Genomic DNA, 17,615 nt, shown 5'->3' with positions numbered 1-17,615 from the left:
TATCACTTTTTGTATTATTATCAATATTTGTACTATCCGAACTTTTAACAATATGAACACTGCCTATTTGTTGAAACTTATGGAAAATCTCTGATACATTTTCATACTATAAGATATCGATCAACAAATTGCAAAAACTGAGCTATAACTTGGAGAGAAGCAAAAACATTGACTATAGATCCTCCCCTGGCGATACAGCGAGACACTCGTGCGAGATTTCGGACGAGACTTTTTGAAAGCCTCGGCTAATATCTCTGATTCAATCGAGAATATTGTTGACAGCACCAAATGTTCTGTAAAATTAAATTAATTAACGATTATGCTGTATTAATTATTCCATCAATGAATAAATGTTTTAATTATAAATATTATTTTATATTTTTATGCTTAATCTCTACAGTTTGTATCAAAATGGAAAGGAAAACATTGCTTTCATGAAATTCTTAAGAAGTTTGGTTGATAATGATAATGCTACGAATAAAATTAACTATTGACCAGTCTCCTCCTGGAAAAAAGTATTAAACTATAAGGGTCTTTTCCTGACATTCAGTTCTTCCTGCCGAAAAGTTCCCGATGAGCTTATTATCTTCTGCCACTATTCCTTGAGGCCAAAAGAATGTATAGAGTAAATTTTTTCATATGTACCAATATCACATTACTCTTAAATAAAGTCTTAAAAGTAGTACTTTGAAATGAAACAGTAACTTGTATAACTCAATTATAATATACTAATATAACATAATGCGCGTTCTAAAGCGACAGGGCACTTGGATTAGAGTACTTCCCATTCTCTCGTTCAATCAATTTTTGCATTGTAGAGTGCAGTGCCAGTGGAGACTTTCGCAACGAATCAAAAAGCGTTTGGGGTTGATTTTATCTCCAAATCCCAGTCGTAGCAGAAGAAGTTGCGGAAAAACCGAAGGCACTCCGTGCTTCTGCCACCAGGACAAACCGTCAATACCTTATTCAAAAATGAGAACAACTTCATACCCCATTCGGTACATACAGCGCTGGCCTCGTCAACTTATTGTTGTTCCCTTGGCTCAAGAAATCGTTAAGTTTGGAGCCCTGAACAACATCGGAGCTACAATAAGGTCACAGAATGACTTACCTGTTGAAGCCTGAAGCAATATGGATCAGTATGAATAGACGATGAATAGCTACCATATGCTAATACAGCCAAATATCTGGAGCTACCACTAGATGCAAAGTTACCCAGGATATCTCACATAAAAAAGGAACGAAAAGAACTAGGTATAAGATACAGAAAATGTATTGCTTGTATATGAACAAATCCTAAGACCGGTATGGACCTACGGGATTCAACTATGGGGATGTTCCAGCGAAAGCAACACCCAAATATTTAATAAAGAGTCACGAACAGACGCTCTTGGAACATGTGAACGTCGAGGCAATCCACCTCCTCGACAACGCGAACCTAGAGAGAAGACTGAAGAGGACGAAGCCTTTTGAGTTAGTTATCTACTGACAAGACCCTCAGTTTACAGATACTCATAGTAATTTAGGATAGAAAAAAATTGTTCATTGATCGTGATAATGATCAGATCACAATGATGGTGAGATCTTTCAGGTTTCCTTGAGAAAAAAAATTACGAATCACTTAATTTAAGTTATTAAGAACCGAGCTTATGTATAATGAGCGCCAAAATGAATTTGGCATAATTAACGAACTAGGAAGAAAGAATATAAGAAAAGAGAGATGATAAACTAGTAAACCAACAGCCTTTTGGTCCAAAACTCTTTAGTGGGAACAATACTAATACAATATTAAAAAAATATAGGCGAATAAGAGCAATTACAGTGCACGGACTATGCAGGCCTCAAATATGAGTTGAGGAAAACGAAAATACTATTAAAAAATGATAATCAGAAGAGGTGCTACGTACACTAAGCGCTTTAATAGAGATTGCCGCTTGCATGAATACCTCAATCTACTTGCAAGGTACTACGGAATCTCAAATTTCTACTTAAATACTTTGCCCTATCAATTAATTCGTTTTCAAAGACATTTAAGATTAATGTGGTAGCCGAATAATTTCCCAATTAATTAACTAAATACACAATAAGGAAACGAGTAAAATAATATTGGCTACAAGCAAAAACGGAAAATTTGGTAAATATTAGAGAGATAATTAAATTCCCTTTTTCGTATAGATTTTATAAGCATTCTACTCTAAACTTTTGTTCGATAAACAAGTAAATAAAAGAGCACAAAATATGAAAACGGATGCGTATATTATTAACCATCGCCATTGTTGTATTATGTTAATGAAAATTCGCGGAAAACTGTGCACGGAATTCAAAATAACAACATCTACATTTTATGAAATCTTGGAGTATAAAAATAAAACTAAAACGAATTTGACCAGCATGTATTCTAGTTCTGAAAATGTGGAAAAAAACAGGTTCTGAATAGAAACATTGTTGAGGCAACGCTTTTCTCGAAAGAATAATTACATATATAATTAGTTCCAATGGTGCCTGCTGTTTGGAAATACATGGGGAGATTTGTAGTGTTTGGAGAAAAGGCCTAACTTGGTAACTGAATCCACAGACTTGCCCTTATACAAAAAAATTAACGCTCTGGGCGTCTACAGGTAAACTCGGTGTTTATAAGCCACGTCTGCTTGTCGATTACGTCTTGTAAATACTGCTCTAGGTGAGATTAAGTTGGACATGTTGGAAGATCATTTACTGTGGTAGAATCGGTAAAACAAAGTCATATTAGTGACCTTTCTGCTATGTTACAAACTTTCCAGGTTTCTAGTCAACTATGGATCGGCAAAAATTCGAATTGCTCTCTTCTATATTAAAACGACAATTTCAATGTATGCTTAGGAGCCGAGCTGTAAATGTGCGAGCGAAACTCGCTGTATGGGTTGAACTCGATCAAAGAAAAGACCTCTTTTATATTATAGAGAACAGAGTTTGAATAGGGGACTTATTAGTTCAGCTACGTATTTCTTCGAAACGATTGGTGGTATTTCGTTGGAGGTTATTGGTGCCTAAGCGAAATTTTGTCACATCTCGTTGTCGAAATTCTATTTCTGGTACCAATTCCACGCAGGCTGGGTGGTACTCCGCCAATCAAGAGCTGCGCAGACAGAAAACCACGGGATGGAGAATCGATATCATTCTTCAATTGGATCTAATCTAATATTATTAAATAGTCGTCAAAAAACAAAATATGTTATCAACTTTTATCAACGTTATAATAATAATTATTAATTACACGTCACATTATAAGCAGTACTTCCTGCGGTAAGGGTGATATTGTTAAGAATTTATATGTTACACTTATTTTTGTTAATACATAATTGTTATAGATAAATATATTTATTACACGTTCATAAAAGTTAATTATAAGTTCTTCTTATCCACCCTTTTATATGCTTTTTATCTTTAGATTCCTTTTAGAATTTTTCCTTCCCATATACTTTCTAAAATATCAATTCCTCCTCAATACTCTTAAAGTTTTATTCAAAATGGTTGAATTAAAGATTTTAGATATTTGTGTTGGTTGGAAATCATAAAAATTCCCACTCAACAATTGAGATTTTCCGTCTTCTGACTGGCTATGCGTTGGAGATTATTAAATTTACTACTTTTCATACCATATTTCGATAAGAACTGTTTTATTACTTCTTACACAGCTGTGACAACCTGTGAAAAATAACACCGTTGTTCTGTGATAATAAAATCTTTATATATCTACCCTCAGTCATATGTGACAACATGTCTTATTACGTATTTTCTGTCCTATTGTTCCGTTTCGTTCAAACAGAAAAACATTTTTCTTAAACTTGACATATTTTGTTAGTCTATCTATTTTCACGCTTAGACAAAAACAACTTTCAAAACAAAGGGGAACATTCGTCGAGTATATTTCCTTATTGGAATTAGGAAAAGATATCGACCTTATATGTGAAGATATCTGAAAAGGATACATTTGGAAATATAATATTATAATGTTTCTCTGTCTCTTACGATCTCAATTTTACACACTATACGATACACTTAACTTCCAATAATTTACTCATAAATATGATTCAGACAATTTCTGCGATTATTTTAAGTAATTCAACCTTTTTGCTACGACTATTTTTTTGAAACTAATTAAACTGCGTTTACGAAAATCATTTATATACCTAAATAAAATTCTAGAGCAACAAAAAATAAATAAATAGAAATACTGTAAATAAACGCCTGCTATGATAAAAAGTTCTAAAAGGGAACATCAAAGGCGCTTCCTCCATTTATAAAAAATGTGAAAGACGCCGCGCGAATTCACCGAATTTTAAAATCCCATTTAGCTGGACAGGGTCGGCCTAAGGACCCATTTCGCGAGCTTGTTCGTAACAAATTGTCAGAAGTTTCCGAAACTAGTGCCTATATAATAATAGAAAAAATTAATATTAATACTTCGAAGACTGAGACTAAAGGAGGATGATGCTAATTTATTTTAAATTTAAGTTTAAAAATAATCAATTACGAGTGCCTTTTCAGAAACTCCAGCCACTGAAAAGATCATAACATTTCACCAATATAGAAAACTAACTCGTACTGGTACTGCGGGTTGTAATACAGTTTTATCTCGTTAAAACCATACATCAGTGAGGTTATAAGGCAATTAACACATTAAAAAACACAAGTAAGCCGTACAATTTATTTTATTCATTTTAATTATATTCTGAATGTAACTTTATTCCATTCAAAGCGAATTTTGACTTTACAGTTATCTTATAATCAGATTTACTAAAACAGGGTATCAAAAATTTAATTTCATGCCAAATTAATCATGTAATTGACAAAGTTTCCGTCTTTATTTACCGTTTCAAATTGATCCACCCTATAAGCTATATTCAAAGTTGCGTAAGGACTATAAGTAGGGTACTTGAGAAAATTACCTTCTCGAATTCTATTCGCGGCTTTTATTGAAGCTGGTAAAAGAGAATGGAACGTACGTCATTTTATATACACTGTTTTCATATATATAAAATGAAATTTTTCGAAATTGAGAATTGGATTACAAACAGGCCAGTTGTTTGAACATTTCATTTATCAAAATGATCTTCAATCTGTAAAGTAATGAAATTCTAATTGAACTAAAACTTATTTATAGTTTGTACATACTAATATCGTTATCTAATAAAGCAAGCCTGTATTTTTAAATTTGATTCCATTCTATGTTTCAAGCCGATCTAAACAATCCTCTGAATAGAGTACACAAGCGAATCAGTCTTACCATAATCAAATATAGAGCAATGCCCTATTATACCTTCTCAAAAACTTTTAGTCTTACGAACAGTCAATCCTCAATTATAAGTGTCGATCCAGTCCAGGCTACACAGTTGATGTCAAGACATAAGATCAACTCTGGGCTGTCTAAATGATCTACAAGCCAGATGAGTTATGATTATCATCGAATCACCGTTCTCATCCACTGGACAACTACTAGACTCCTTAAAACCCAAGAGGAAACATCCCTATCCCCAACTTCGACTGCTAGCAATTGCCTATGAATAGTTTATCTCAAGTCTCAATTCTAATTATTTGCGCTTTGGGAGCAATAATTTTTTTTAAATCTTGAGACTAATAGCTCTGTACTTATTTGATAATTTTGAAAAAAAACTTTGCTGGTAGACTATACCGATTTATGTGAATTTGGCATTGTTTCTGAGAGCATGCGAATTACTTTTGAAACGTAAATAGGCCGAGAGAGATCCTCATTGTGTGAAATAAGACATTTCTCAGTTTGATGTCGATTAAAACCTCCAACATTTACTATACAAAAGTAGCAATCATAAATTTCCCGGTAAATTGAAAATTTTTCAAAGATATTCAGGGCAAGAAAAAAATGTTTTGTAGAGTGTTTTACGAAGATGGTCGAATTAGTACCTGGCCCAAAAAAGAAAACACAAAAATTTTGTCAAGTCTGGGAACAGAAAATAATCCGAGGCTGTTAAATCTGGCGTATAGGGTGCATGAGGTAGCAATTCGTTGCAATAAGTTCGTTGCCGTTGATAGTTTTGCCTTTTTCAAAATAGTCAATGAAGAGTATCAACGCGTATCCCAAAAAACCGACGCCACGAACCTGCCTTTAAATGGAACGGTCTTTGCCTTCTTTGGAACTGGTTCTCCCGTTTCAGTCAATTGTATTGATTGTTTTTTTGTTTCGGGTGTGATGTGATGGACCCACGTGGCATCCATGGTTATGAAAGGGAGCAAAAATTCGACTTTATTTCTGTGAAACATTACCATACACTCGATGGAAACATCTTCACGTCGCTGTTTTAGTTCCATTGTGAGCAAAAGTACCACCCATCTTGAGCACAGCTTTCTCAAGTCTAAATGTTCAGTTAATATGCGATGTACTGCACTTTTTGATGTCTACTATGTCTACTAGCTCGCGCACTCTCAGTCGACGATTATCCAGGATTCCCTTCAACATTTCTGGAGTCATCACCTCATTTGGTCGACCACTGCGATGCTGGTCTTTGCAAGTCGTTTAAACTCTGCTACCCAATATTTTATTGTTGATAACGAAGGAGCAGTCTCACCCAGAGTAGTATCTAGTTCAGCTTTTATATTGGTGGGGCTAAGGCCATCCAAATAAAAGTATTGTATCATATAATGATCAATTTTTTCTATATTTACACATCCAGTGAAATAGTTGTGTCTACTTTTTAATACAGTGGTACGTTTTAAGCAACTACCACCATCTCTAGGTCAGGCCAGGTACTTCTGAGGATATCCTCTCACATGCGTGGAAACGTCTTGTTTTTGATTTGATAATTCCAAAATAACATATGATACTCTTCCATAAAAACGTTAAGTGCAATGGAAAATTATATCTGTATAGGAAAATTTCTTCTACAATAGATGTAAACAATTATTTTCCGCCCGAGCAATTTCAGCAAAACCAAATTTCCTGCGTTCCTATCTTATTAATTTGAGGTCTAACCGCTTTTCCCTGAATAACAGCAGCATAAACAACGACGTTATTCCCATCATTTCTTTTGACGCTATATTCGGATGTTGTGCTCACACAACCGATTGTCGACAACCACAAATCGATATATAATGTATGAAGTCAATTTTGTCCATTATCTTTTCGAGCGGAAATATCAGATAAATTAATTGTTTCACGTAGAAGATACAATCTTTTGATTGGCAGAGAAATTAAGACCTTTATCCCAATAATCAATATAAAAGTAATGCTAGACTCACAATTTATATTAAAAAAGGATTGGAATTCTAATGTAACCATTTTCATTCAAGTTTTGCGCTGGATTTCGATATTCTTCTTTTCTATAACTTCCATAGAATCTAACCCAAAACAAAAGCGGATATTCTCCGCAATATTGCTAAACGAAATTGTTACTGAAAGACAATAACTACAATTTTTTTAACGTTATCAATGTGTTGTAATTGATTTACAATTATCTGAATTAGTTTTTTGTCGACCGTTAGTAAAATGTATAAGTAAATCTACGCGGTTCGTAGATAAAGTGTTTAGATGATTAGAACAGTCCAATGAAGACAGTGATCAAGTGCACGATGAAAAACATGTGGACATCCGCAGTTGAAAAGGAGCTAATCAAAATTGATGAATTGCTTTGTCTGTCTTATAGTCGACCACGTAAATATTTCTCTTCGTGAATCAACACACGACTTGGCGAGTAATAATACCATTAAATGGTATGTACAAATCATCACCTGTTAGTATTTCAGAAATAATACCATCTCCACCATTATTAAATATTTCAACGTTTTCTGAGGAATTCCTACTTTTTCGCATAAAGTTGATGATCCTACCAGAACGTGCCTCATTACCAAGCGATATCTGTCTTCTTCCAAATACGCTATACCAACGAAACACAGTTGCTCGTAAAGGATAATGGATTCATATTTAGATGACAAGTTTTATTTATTTATTCTTTGATAGTAGCGACCCTGAAGTCAAAGCTTACTACTCAAGGTTTATGGCATTTAAAAATGCAACGTTACCAACGCTAACTCCTCTAGCTTCGGAGTATCCCAAAATATACAGAGTGGTAATCGTATTGAGGAATCCAAAAATACTGTACAAGGGTATAGAAATTTATTGAGATTCCATTTTATAGACAGAACTACGACATATTCTGAATCAAAAATTACAATGCAAGTGTTCATTCTATTTTCTGAATTTATCAATAAAGTATTTGAAAACTTTTTTGATTTTCAATTAAGATCGAATTTACAGTGTAAAAAATCCCTTTATAACGACAGAAATTGAAAAGAATATCCATGACTCGGTAATTGCGGTTCTATTTGTAGGTCACCAATGAAACTGAATTGAAGTTATATTTTATTCACAAAATAATCCAATTTATTCCCACGAGAAATATAAGAATAGACATTCCGCAATTTTTTAATAGTGAATTGATTTTTTTTATAATAACATCATAAAGTAAAGCATTTACAAGTTTTTAACCAAATATTTCCATTAGGAATTACAAAACAGATTACGTTATTAATGCTATTGGTACGGAAGGTGGCGCTAAATATCTTCGAAGAATTTTCTACCGAACAAATTTTATTTTACGCATTTATTCGATATTATCAGTTATCAACACAGAATCTATTAAATGAATGAACAATTTAAACTCGAAACTACAATTGACGAAGTAAGATTCAATCAAATTTACCAACAAAGTGCTGTAATAGAAATTGATGAGTAAGTATGAGTATGTAGCAGCGATATCTAATCACAGGAACCATGTAGCGAGCTCGAGCCGTTTGCGTTTAATTTCTGTATATTTATTTCATTCCACCAATTTCTTACTTTTTAGACCTCTTTTATATAGTTTTGTTGATGAATTTTCTTGATTTTAAAACTATATTAATTAAAATTTCGTTTAAAAGCATATAATATTGCCGTTTCCACTACTTTCGGTCATTATCAAATATTATAATGAAAATAAAATCGAAATAAAAATCCTTAATTTTTACATCTCAAAAACATATAGCAGCTATCAGTCAAATTATTCGTAGTTGTATTGAAAAAAATAGATCTGGAAATTTTACTTTAATTATTTAGATGTTTTTTATCATTGATAGCTTTCTCGTTCTCTCCCGTATATTTGATTCCGTTTCAATAATTTTTGATTCTCTATAATTAAATATATGTTTTTTTTATATTTCGTGGTTCTGTAATGCATTTTTTATCATATTGATGACCTGTTAGTCTATTTTCCAAATACTGAGATATCTGCCCTATGTAACAAGCGTTACAATGATTACAAGGTACACGATATATAATAAACATTACTTCAATTGTTTTTAGGTGTTTCAAATTTTAGTTAAATGGAATATTTGGTCAATTCTGACATACTAATATCATATTTATTGAAATAATTCCATAATTGTTGAAAAAGTCCTTTTACTTATGATATCAATTGATTTTCAAATAATAATATTCTGATAAAGACCGCCACTGGTCGAAACTTCTTAAATGTTTGTTTAAAGTATGCCCCGGGGTGTTTAATAATTATTTATACTACAAGGGATGTAAGTAAAATTTACTTGTTAGGAACCATTTTACGCCTTGGCGATAGAAATAATGAAGTTCGAGACTAGTAAATATTTCGATTTTCTCTTCTTCCCGCAAAATTTAAACTTCGATTTTTATTCCATCATTTCGATGGTTATTTTCACATGAAATTATAGTCGGCTTAAACCAGTATCTTTAACATCATAAACATTGTTAGTTGTTTTATCAACAGTATCAAATTGACAGTGAATTACTAAAAGTAAATAGAAATTGAATTTATTGATATAGTTTAATAAAAAATATTTTAGATTATCGCCTCCAATTTGTTATTTAGCAAAGACACTTTTGAATTTAAATTATCTTGTCGCATAAATTTTTATTTTTCTACAAATAAATTTTCAAGAAAAAATTTAACGTCTTGAATCTAAGTCGGGATCTAGTACAAGATTCAATCCCGCCGGATAGCAAATTGAGTCATCTTTCACGTATATATCTCCCTGGTAATCCTCAATATAAATATCAGATACGATGTAGAAAACAGAATATTGGGTCATTGAAACGTCAATTACCAACGAATTATTAGGAGTACGTGATCTTGTTATTGAGAAGAATCACGCTAAAAATTCTTTTTCTACATTACACAACAATTACGATTAACTACGCTTTAATTGTATAATTGAAAGAAATTATTCCAAGTATGAATTGTTTTCCTATAGCAACTTGAAGAGATCTAATTTAATATGAATATGGTATCATACAAAAGCATAAAATAAAATTTTTTTGTTCACATAGGCGATTTTGCAAAAGATTATCAATCATTTAATTAAATTCCGTCGATCTTCAAGATAATAGTACCTGAATGACCGAGCTTTGCTCGATATTTTCTGTTTTTCAGAAATTATATTTGGATATAAAATACATACTGATGAAATAATATTTTTCTGGATATGAACTGGATATTTGAATGAAAAATAACGAGTATAATTAGTTTAATATTTTAAACTAATAGTTTTAATTTTGAAATCGAATCTTAATCTAATACTTCCTTCGCTATATAGCGGGTGTTTCGAGGATTTCATTGAGAAGATAAACTTTTACTCTAGTTGGTCGCTTAACTCTAAAAAGACTTTAAGCCAACTGAATACCCAGACTTGTTACCATGAGTCTTACACAATTGCCAGTCTTTCTGATACATCTAAATCACGCAACAACATTACTAATGCATTTTTTTCAATTTTAGTTCATGTCTGATATGATAACACTATGGAGAAATTCTGTAGTAAATTCAACTGATTCTTCAGGTTAATCTTCCATTGAGTCATAGTAAATTTTGTCTCTCCAAGAAATTTGCCAGCTATTTCATCATTAATTTTTTCAGCATCGGTGCAAGTAATGCTCTATCTTTAATCCCCTCAACATTTCCATTGTTAAGCAGATACCAAATACTGATCAACAAATTGTCGTTGCTCTATATCAACGCGCATATTCTCTTCTAGTTTTTAAAAGTCTTAAAAACAGACCTTAAGGAGCATCGCTAGATAAAAAAATCTAAGAATTTAGTTCAGCACGTGGCTGTACAGCAGACACTAACGAAAATCTACCCATTACTATTACTTTTCCACCGAAAGGCTGATTTAACATTAGGACTACTCAAACGCCACCTTTTTTTTATTTTATTTTTCTTACAATAAAAAAGTTTATGTTCAAGTTAATTATCGATTATTGAAAACCCTAATAGAACGAAGTTTTCTAAAAATGAATCCTAACTAGATCGATTTATCTCCTACCAAGTCCCCTGTATGCTAAATTTCATGAAAATCGTTGGAGCCCGTTTTCAATTACTCTTTTAAAAATATGAGATTAAGTAGATTACCGTATGGGGCTTATAGACGAATGGCTGATACATCTTGGGTCCTGGAACATCTCGATCTCACAAACCACCAAATAGTAAAACTGCGATTAGACAGTAATTGAAAAGATTGTGAAGGTTAGTGGAATATCAGCACGCGGTTGTACTAAAGGACAGGGACATCTAAGAGGTTCTTCTACAACTTCATAACCAAATTTCAATTCACCTTCTCTGAGATAACTATTCTAATTTTGCTAAACCCAAATGAGTCGGTTTGGCAAACAGATGGATCTAAGACATAACTATGAAAAGGTGCAGCTTTTCGAAACGGAGCGACGAAAGGGAGCGAGGGGGGGTGTTCGTGGCGTCTGCCATTTTGTGGAGTTTTAGTCACGATAGAACAGTACTCGGAGACGCATCACGTATTATCGTAACGGTGATTCAATAGTGACTGCTCAACGTCTGTATCCTGCGGAATATCGTACACGCCACGCGCCAAGTGACGACAAGCGTTAAACATCAAAAAATCGTCCCTACATTTGATTTTAAAAGGAAGATTTGCATTTAAAAGCCTATAAAGTTCTATTGGTTCAAGAATTGAAGAATACAGACTATGCTAATCGACTGAATTTTGCGAACGAACTGATGCAGCGATTTAACAACTTTGAAAACATACTGTTCAGCGACGAAGCAAATTTTCACTTGAATGGTCATGTTAATAAGCAGAATTGTCGGTAATGGGCAGTCGAGAATTAGAGCCGAAAGCATGAACGACTCCTGCACAGACCAAAAGTCGTTGTTTGGGCCGCTATGTCTGCTAAAGGAATTATTGGTCCTTATTTTCTTGACTATCAACGAGGCCGAACAATCAATGTGAATAGTGACCGCTACTGCGATATGTTGCGAAATTTTTTGGTCCCAGAGTTGCAGGAGTTTGCAGATTTCAACTCAATAACGTGGTTCCAGCAAGATGGGGCCACTTGGCATACCTCGAATGACTCAATGGAAGTTGTGAATGAATTATTCCCTAATAAAGTCATTTCGCGAAAGGATAACATCAACTGGCCTCCCAGAAGCCCGATCTTAGCCCGCTTGACTATTTTGTATGGGGATACCTTAAAAGTAAGGTTTATCAAAATAATCCAACGAACCTAACCCAATTGAAGGAAAACATCAGGTCAGAAATGGCAGCAATATCAAGAGCTTTGTGTCGACGTGTTATCGCCAAACTTCGTTCTCGTTTAGAAGAGTGCCAGCAACGTAACGGTCATCATTTGGATAACATCATCTTTTCCAAATAATTTTCCAATTCATATGGTATCAAAAAACAATAAAAGCTTTTATTGCTTATAAATATTTTTTATTTACTTGAACTTACAAATACCCGATACCTTGTAGCTCCCGAATAATGTCAATAATAAATTGCATTTAAACGGTATCATTTACTTCGTCTTTTGCTCTAGCATGCTTCACAATTCCGTTCTTTAAGATCTTCTGAATCAATGGATTATATTTGATATACTAAATAGTTAATATAACTTTGCTCAAGTGTAGAAGAAGAAATATCCGTTCTATCCCAGAAATTCGATCTAAGGCTTAGCAACCAACCTAACAATCTGTCAAGGAACCACTAAGTAGACATTACACGTGACTTACCTAGGAGATTTTTAGAACTGTTAGACTTAAAAAGACTCATAAATTTATGATACCTTATCTGACATTGAGAAGATTACTTGGGAGGATCAGATGAAAGCTATTCCGAAGAAAACTTTCAAATTAGGATAAGTGGATTGCGAACCAATGACAGTACTTAGAGAGGGTTTACGCAATTTTTCTGTAACTTTTTTTTTAAATCAAATAATTCACCATGTTCCTGATCACACTTCATACATTTAATAATATATTTAAACTATTCAAATGTTGACAACTTTCAACAATTTTTTTTTAATTACTTATTATTATTGATATTTTTCTTACCTTCAGAAATGTCCATAAAAGCTAATTTCGGAACAAAAAATTCACTGTAACTACACTTAAATGAAAAAAATAAGCATCATTTCGTGTTATAACAGTTTCAGTTTCTACGGTATCAACGCATTGTTGTGCGCGCAATATTTCCACCCTTACTGACTGGAAAGCGGACGTTTCCAGCTTTCCCTAAAGGATTTTCTCCACTCGCTTTACATTCATTCGTACAGATGGCAACTACGCGCTTCTTCCACATAAAATTTTTACCGTTCTAGTTTTTTTTTTTACTTAGACTTTTAAATCATAATGACAGTTTATACTACCATAGTCGGAAATAATAATTCTCTACAAGGGCGGATTAGTTTTATAAACGGTCTACTATAATAACAAATAATAAATAAGTAAAAAAACTGCGGTGATTTTTTGCGTGTTAATGCTTCCAAATAATGAATTTTTTTAATATATAAATAACTAGTCATTAATAAGGGACATAAAAACAAAAATAAATAAACAACTCAAAATCGCAGATAGTACACAGTCAATTTTATCCCTGGACTTATTTACTCCTGGGAATAATCAATTTCGTTTGTATTCCAAAAAAAAAATGAAAAGGTTAGGAAACAGGAAAGATTGCAGGGAGGTGCATTCTTTTATTATTTCACCTAGCTGAAGCTAGTCGTAAATACAATCCCATCACTATCCCATGAAACGGTGGTCAACACTTTCCGAACAATGAAACCATCTTTGTCTGTTTCGGAACAGGTTCGCCCTCTGCAATCCACTGTTTTGACTTTTCGTTTCAGAAACAGAGTGGTAAATCGAGGGGAAATATTCATTTGAATACGCTTTTATTCAAAAATACATAAGTCTCTAGTCAATATATGGCAAATTCGTTCTTTTGATACGCCGATACGCCATCCAACGATCATCCAGTACTATTTGCCCAACTTTTTATCGCAGTTTTTGGCCGCCTAGATGATTATCGTCTTCTTTTTTATTGGTTGAGCGTCCGCGGACGAGGTTGGTTTATGTTGAATGTTGCGATTGCCACAATGTTTCTTTTGCTTTTATAGGGAAGTTGATTTTTAGTAAATGTGTTTGATGAGCCCGTATTCTGCACTTGTTTGTGGTATTTGGTCGAATAAACCAATGCAATAGCATCAATTTGGAAATTATCCCTTCGTGGGTACAAAATTCAACGTTTTCCCCTTTTTGAATGGTTTGTGCTTGACTGTTGAGGGTTAAACATTCTAGGCGTGCACTATACCTTTCCTAAAGCAGGTATAATTTCATTGCAGTGATTTCAATAAGGATACGTATCTATTTGATACACTCCTCAAAACGCGCCTGGCAATTTCACTCCTGTATATGGATCTTTTTCTGTCATACGGTAAGTAAATAACACTACATTATTTAATCTTTGTTGTACGAAACGTTTTATTACACGAATGAAGACTTTTTTGGAAATTTGGAGCGTTTAATCTCTTAGTTATTAGGAAAGTCCCTAGCAAGGCTTTTTTCATAAACATGAATATTTGCGAAGAAAACATTTTTTATGAAAATTAATTGAGTCATACACTCTACCGTTATTTATCAATTTAAACTATCTACGACACAAAATAAATTATTTTCCTATTATTTTTAATTAAAAATACTATTGAGCCCATGAAAAGTTTTTAATCAAATATTTGAGAATTACGATTTTATATGTCTTAATTATGAGAAGAACGAAAGTAATTCCATGCTTAATCATCCGAGTTTGGATTAAACATGACGGCCACTCTGATATGGCCACATTACTTTATAAAGCAACTGTAATCAAGACGTTTAAATTCAACTGCTCAAACTGTTACGGTTGTAAATGATGGTACCAAGTCTCCGTACACAGTGTCTAACTTCTCTTTCATTTATATAGGCGTATTGACTTTCAAAATTAAAAGTAAGCACCCAAAATGGCTGAAATTCTGGTTATAACCTCTCAACGCATCCGCATCTTCGTGTAAAGGTCGGAAAATTTCAGACAACGCAGACAACCCTCGTATATACTCCAGAAACAGCTAGTAAGAAGTACTAACGTTAAAAATCATTGAACCTGAAGTAAATTTTTTACTTTGGGTACTTTTTTACTGGGAGCTCAACTTTACCGTAGGCTTGTCGATTTTCAAATTATATCAAACTTTTGATGCACTGTGATTTTCGTTTATCCAAGCTACGAATTATCATTTTTTTTTTGTTTATTTAAATTGAGCTATTATTGGAATGTTATATTAATATGAAGAAAATCAGTCTCTATAGATAAAACATTTTCAGATGCGCTTGTTAATTAACAGCGCATCTCCATAGCACTACGAACTCGTAAATTGCTTATCCCTCGCACGTAGCTTTTGTAGATATTCAATACAAGTCAGTTCTCTTCGACTAACAAATGAGGAAGACGTCATTCATATCGCACACAATACAACTATAGGTCATTATTCTTTAGAAAACATAACGATAGCAACTCAACTTGAAAATGTTTTTTTCCTCCAAGTAAAGAAGTTTTAAATGTTACCAACAACTACAAAATTTTCGTTCTTTTTAATTGCTGTATAGAGACTGGGAAATTGCGACATGGAATATTTAATTTTACTGGTTTATTATACAATGAAGTCGTGTGAGTGAGTATTCATAATGACAGCCGACGAAAGATGATATAGATAAACAAGACTGCAGACGATCTTGAGTCAGAAGAGGAAGAGAATACTCCTATATGAACAATTTCTATAAGTGGAAGCTGTTCCGATTAAGGAAGACAGAATGATAACGCTTTCTCTATCCTCAGAGGTTCCAGATCGGTTCTGCGCATTCTCAAGCATGCGCACTATAGATAAAATGAGAGGAAGTGAATTTTATCGGCAGAGTAACGTAGGGACTTTTACCAACTGTCCAAATAGATACCCTCTGGTGTGTGTCTCTGTGTTATGTAGCCTGTATTCATGTCTCATAACAATGAAGTCTTGTACATAAATAGTTATAATGGTAGTAGCTCGAGACCGCCGACGACCTTTAGTCAGAAGTTAAGAAAAAGCTATGTCGAAGTTGTATTAAAGTCACTATGAACAGCTCAGATACCTCGTAGGGTGCAAGGTTTTTTTATAGAGGTGCGGCAAATACTTTATACGTATTATCAGGACAGGATATTATGCTTGGTATGTCGGACTCGTTTGCCCTACTGACTAAAAATCTACTCCTTCTTACTTTAACCTTTGCCTCCTCGGCTGCACTGATGTTAGGTATTACTTCGGGGGAGGGAAGGATCAAGTAATTATATTATTCTTTCAGGTCCTTGAAGTCCACAGCTTCTTCTTCAAATATCTGCTTTACTATCTGCTCCATCCCTTTCTAAACAGTTTTGAGGATCTCAGTCGCAAAAGAACTTGTCTTTTCCTAGTTCAACTCCAAGGTGGTTATTAAGGTCTCTGGATGAAGCTTCTGCTTTAACCCAGTTTCCTAGCTACTGCAGAATGATTTGAAACGAGGGCTCTGCATCTTCATTTACATCGGCGCAAGACAGACGAGTAACGTTGCTAGTGGCAGCTAGCTTAAGACACACTAACTGATGGTATTGATGAGTAGAATTCTTAAAAACAGAGTATTTGTTGTTTTCAGGTGTAAGCTGATTGGTGTACAAAATGTATCAGAAATAAAATAAAAAATCCTGTAAAGTTCCTTCCTTACCAGTACATAAAAGGATCCGTTTATTCAAGTATCTAATAAATTCTGTCCTTTCTAACTTAGTCACTAGTTTTTCTATTTTGCTAATTTGTTGTCTAGGTTGCAGGATTTTAAATAAAACAAAAAAAGCGAATTGTATTTATTTTTTCAGTTTCTATTATATTAATGAATAAAACTATGAAAATAATAACAAAAAAATACAAGTTTTTGATAAAATATACATAAAATTAAAAACAAATAACCACATATAAATTAAATAATGGAAAGTATAATTACACATATAGAATTTATTCTCCACGACTATAATAATATAATGACAATTTTTATCTGTCTTTCAAAAATTATAAAAAAAAATCCAATTTCAAATCAGAAAAGACGATTTAGAAACATAAATATAACAAAAGGTCACAGAAATGAGAAATTACCAAGGCGATTAGGATATTAAACAAAGGAAGAAACGAATAACAAATAATATAATAATTTTGTTATTCTTGTTATTTTGAAATAACATCAATTTTTCTAAAAAAC

The 17,615-nt window shown here is 33.2% G+C and overlaps 1 protein-coding gene across 1 annotated transcript in view; it reads right to left on the bottom strand.

Annotated features, from left to right (window-relative positions):
- LOC130445433 (uncharacterized) overlaps nucleotides 1-13,533 on the bottom strand; it is a 137,847-nt gene extending 124,314 nt beyond the window's left edge. The window contains exon 1 of the mRNA XM_056781041.1: nucleotides 13,383-13,533. The gene's annotated coding sequence lies outside the window, so the exon portion shown is untranslated. The remainder of the gene's footprint in view (nucleotides 1-13,382) is intronic.
- Between the last annotated feature and the right edge of the window lie 4,082 nt (nucleotides 13,534-17,615).

This window comes from Diorhabda sublineata, chromosome 6, assembly GCF_026230105.1.
Source record: "Diorhabda sublineata isolate icDioSubl1.1 chromosome 6, icDioSubl1.1, whole genome shotgun sequence".
Lineage (NCBI taxonomy): Eukaryota > Metazoa > Arthropoda > Insecta > Coleoptera > Chrysomelidae > Diorhabda > Diorhabda sublineata.
This window is presented reverse-complemented; position numbering and strand designations above follow the sequence as displayed.